This window comes from Colletes latitarsis, unplaced genomic scaffold (assembly GCF_051014445.1).
Source record: "Colletes latitarsis isolate SP2378_abdomen unplaced genomic scaffold, iyColLati1 scaffold0007, whole genome shotgun sequence".
In the NCBI taxonomy this organism is placed as follows: Eukaryota; Metazoa; Arthropoda; class Insecta; order Hymenoptera; family Colletidae; genus Colletes; species Colletes latitarsis.
Window position 1 is genome coordinate 352,501 of NW_027488367.1, and position 5,000 is coordinate 357,500.

The 5,000-nt window shown below is 54.2% G+C and overlaps 1 pseudogene; it reads right to left on the bottom strand.

Moving 5' to 3' along the window:
- The window catches only part of LOC143350612 (large subunit ribosomal RNA), an 8,937-nt pseudogene that overhangs the window by 2,116 nt on the left and 1,821 nt on the right, over positions 1-5,000 (bottom strand).

Below are 5,000 nucleotides of genomic sequence, written 5' to 3' on the forward strand. Positions count from 1 at the left end.
GTCCGGTTTCCTACGCCCTTCATCGGTGTTAAAAGAAGGTTCCTCCAACACCATCCAGCCATGGTCTCGCAATCCAGACGCGAGAGTCCTCGCAACGGCATTATGCCGTTGGATTCTGCCACCGTGTGTTCTGTGGCATGACTGGATGATGTGAGAGGAAGTCTCCGCGACGCCACAATGGGCACGACACCGGATGTCACGCTGGGCCCGCCTGATACCCCTCGTAGTCCGTACTAACGAAGGAAGGCTGTTGACCTGCACATGTACATATTGTACGAAATCCCTAGCGGGCACAGCGTGAGATCCGGCATCGACCCAATGTGTTGACAAACCGGCTGTTCTTGGGCACTCCCGCAATTCCCACCCATCGGTGGAAGAGTGGAGCCGACGCGCCCACCACTGCATCCTCCTATACCGGGAGGAAAGGTCTTCGCCCCCCCGGTAAAGTACGGCTCTAGCCCACCGTAAGCGCTCTTGCACCCACGGTAGGTCTACACATGCACGTACCGCTATCGAGGATGATTGGCTCAAACTCATGTACCGTTGGTACATGAGTCCTGGAATTGTGGTGGACATTGCGGGAATGCCCAAGCCGCCGTCGCGGACTGACGCGTGGAAGTAACCCACCGCCACATCGGGAGGTAGCCTGAGCCACCTTCGAACAGCACTTCGGGTCTCGCGGTCAAGCCTTCGGAGGGCACCAAGGTTCGTTTTTCCCAAGACCGTGGAGTGGAATATTCTCGGCAGCAGGAAGCAGCGCAAGATTTTAAGGCGCTGTTGAGGCTTCAATGGAGCTCTCGTGATCCTGTCTAAGTGTGCTCTAAGTTCGTGGCGAACACACTTAGTACCCTCAGGACAAAAATCAACCCCCAAATATCGCCAGGCACCGACAGACGATATCTGAGGGAGGAAGGCACCACTATGCAACCTAAAGGTCGGAGTGGAGATGATCTTCACCTTCTTTTCTTTGCCTGAGGGCACAATAGACAGGACCGAACTTTTCCGCTCATTGAGAGCCAAGCCATACTCCCTTGCTGCCGACTCTACACGGTCTAGGATGGTCTGGAGGCCCCACTTAGTGGTCGCAAAGAGCAGCACATCGTCTGCAAAAGCAATGCTCGCGACGCGTTGCTCTCCGACCACATATCCCACACCCGGTGGAATAGACGCCAGCACTCTATCTATCGCGAGACAGAAGAGTACTGGCGACAGTGGGTCTCCCTGACGAACCCCTCTTCCTAATTGGAAGAACTCCGAACGCTGACCACGAGACTCAAAGGTCGTCACACCGTGTTGGTATACATCCCGAACGTACCGTCGGAATCCGACCGGCAATCCTAGGCGCTCGAGAACGTCACTGATCGCGGAGTGGCTAACGCTATCAAACGCTTTTGCCACGTCGAGAGAGGCAATATGAACCTCTCTCAACTTCCTCCGCGCGTCCTGAATGATGGTCGCCAGGACAGCAACGTTCTCGGCACACCCGTCGTCAAAGCATCGCTGCTTTAAATCGACGAGTCCCAGCTGGCGTAATCGCTGGGCTAGGATGCGGTGCAGTTGTCTAACGACAACTGACACGATAGAAATAGGTCGGAAATCCGCGGCCGTCGGTCCGTCGACCCCCTTCGGAATGAAAACGGTTCTACTAGCGAGAACCGACGGGGGCCAACGACCAACACTTAGCACGATGTTGTACAAGAGGGCTCGCAACGAGGGTGGCACCGATCTCCACAAACGCGGAGAGACACCATCCAAACCGGGGGCCGCATTGAGGGGTATCGTAATAGACGATACCTCCTCGATGGAAATTGCGGCCCACACGGAGGCAACTTCCGCTCTAGGCGGGGTGGGAAATCCAGGACGGACAGGTGTTGAAGGCTGAGATACGAGGGGACCCCAGAAAGCTGCCATTGTGGCCACATCAGGGATCTGAACCTCGTTCTCAGCTCCGTCCAAGATTTCCTTAGCCGCACGTGACATGTCCTTACGGAACATGCGTTGGATGCGACTATATTCTTGCCTCCGCCGCTGTTTCCGGTTAGGATTAACCCAGCGCGGTCTAATTGGTGTCGTTCTAGCCTGATCAACGCCGAGAGAAGGGCCCGAAGGGAAGGAAACTTCGAGCCAACGCGAGACGCCGGCAAGAACGTCATTACCCATCAGGTGTTCGCGTGCCAGTCGCACTAACTCGTCTGAGTTCCACCCGTGGATATTGGCTACCACCTCAATCAATGGAGGGGTAGCCAATCGCGGAGCCGGATCCACAAATATATCCACGGGTGACTGACCGTCTGGCCTAGGTAATGACGTTCTGTTTCTGGGTGGCGTGATACGGGGAGGAGCTTGTGCAACCTCCTCCGCGGAGAGATAGCCATCGCTGGATGATGACTCATCGGCTTCGGCAACCTCTTGTAGCAAATTTGCTACAAGCCGCCGATACGCCGGTCTCTTCCGCGCACCTTTAATCGAGTCGAGTGTCCTGTTAGGGACAATCGACAAAAGGTGCTGGTTCAAGAAGCGTACACCGCGGCGTGCCGCGGTAACCTCTTCTCTAGCCAGAAGGAGGAGCTCCTCATCACACCACGCTCGTCTCGTTCTCTCAACGTTGATCCCCTCGTTGTAGGCCTCTCGGTGCTGGTGACGCATATGCTGTCCGAGTCCGATGGCGGTTGGGAAGGACCTGGGGCAATGAAGGCACTGGTGTTCTGCGCGCTGAATGGACTGTTGAGCCGAGGAGGCTCCCGCCCCCGAAGGTTGAATTGGCACTTCGGGAACCGGAGCCTGCTCAATACGAGGGCGTGACCGTAGAGCGCGAGCCCCGTCTGGTGGTCTGGCAGGGGGCGCATTTACGGCAACGCGGGTTCGCCGAGGTCGCTGCTGGGGCGCGGGTTCGGGAGAAGGGGAAGAGTCGCGGGAATCTACTGGATCAGTAGGGCCGGCGGGCCGAGGCCCCCGCCGGCTAGTGGTCATACTTCGCGTTTCGATCGGGCCTACTGAATGAACCCCCGACGGGAAGGCAACCCCCCGGAGGTTTGAAGCCAGAGCCCTGTTGGCCGTTGCGAGGCGGCTGGATTGCCGACCCGCAACGTTGCCCGGTCCCCACCGCGAGGAGGTATGGGTTGGCACATGGAACGAGGATATAATATCCGCCGATCCTTTGAGGACCACCGCTCATAAATCTTTGATTCACGAAAAATCAGCCCATCAGGCCCAAATGTCAGAATTCGCCTCACAGGTTACTCACGCTTCTCAAGCGATAGCGGGAACCGTTCGAGCTATTGAGGAAACCCGTCTCAAGCAAGTGAGGGAGGAGACGATTCCACCTCCACCTCCTGCAATAATCTCATACTCAAGACCCGTGGCAGTCTGTTGCCCTCCTGCAGAGTCGGAGCCATGCTGTCCTCCTCGAGAATCCTCAGGATCTCCAGACTCAGATCCCGGACCTCAACGGTCTACAGTGGTTAGGATTATCAACCGAGATGGCACCTACATCGCTCCCTCAGCTGTCGCTCGAGTGGAGAAAGGAATGTTAACATCATTGGATCTCAAAGTTCCTGGGCTGAATTCATTGAAAGCACTAGTGGGCAAGCCAATAGCACTAGCAGCCATGGTGCTCAATTTAGACTTAGCACACCTGGAGACCAAAGGGGATAGTCAGCCAGATTGGCTCCACCAGTTGTTGGCGACCAACCATGCTAATAGGAAGCAGATTGTAATTAACGCCTTGAAAGCTTTACCACGTCGTGAATACCAGTGGAAACTCACTTTATAAAGATCTTAATGAAATCCATTAGTTTCATTATTAAGAGAGTCATAGTTACTCCCGCCGTTTACCCGCGCTTTTTTGAATTTCTTCACGTTGACATTCAGAGCACTGGGCAGAAATCACATTGCGTCAACACCCTTGGGGGCCATCGCAATGCTTTGTTTTAATTAGACAGTCGGATTCCCCTAGTCCGTGCCAGTTCTGAGCTGAGTGTTGAATGGCGGCCGAAGAGGACGATCGACGACGGCAAGCCGCCAACGAAAGCCTCGCAGCAAGGAAGATCCGCGGGAGGCCAAGGCACGGGACCGAGCTCGGATCCCGACGAGAACGAACGAATCCGTTCAACGCCGTTCACCTCGCCCAGGCCCGGCACGTCAGCCAGACTCGCTTCCCGACCAAGCCCGACACGCCCCGCTCCTCAGAGCCAATCCTTATTCCGAAGTTACGGATCCAATTTGCCGACTTCCCTTACCTACATTAATCTATCGACTAGAGGCTCTTTACCTTGGAGACCTGCTGCGGATATGGGTACGAACCGGCGCGACACCTCCACGTGGCCCTCTCCTGGATTTTCAAGGTCCGAGGGGAAGATCCGGACACCGCCGCAACTGCGGTGCTCTTCGCGTTCCAAACCCTATCTCCCTGCTAGAGGTTTCCAGGGAACTCGAACGCTTATACAGAAAAGAAAACTCTTCCCGGATCTCCCGACGGCGTCTCCAGGTCATTTTGGGTTACCCCGACGAACTACTCTTACGAGGGCCCGAATGGTATACGGTTCCGCTGCCGGGTTCCGGAATAGAAACCGGATTCCCTTTCGCCCGATGGGTGTGTGTCTCTCTCTCACATCGCTCAAGTTATTTTATTTTATAATCGTTTCGCACTTGTGTGACTCGTTTTTCTTTTTGGTTAAAAAAAACGTTTAAAAAATTGCTTTTACACATATTTTTTTTACACAACTCTACTATACTGTTGTTGCCATGATGGATCTTAATAATATAATATAATAAATATAATAAATATATATATATATGTATGTTTTTTCTCGTGTTCGAGTCAAAGTGGATGATTAAGCTTTGTAATAACTTCGTTTCGTTTCGTTTGCTGCGTTTTTTTAGGACACCTCATCTTCATAGGATTTCTCTTAGGGCTTAGGATCGACTGACTCGTGTGCAACGGCTGTTCACACGAAACCCTTCTCCACGTCAGTCCTCCAGGGCCTCGCTGGAGTATTTGC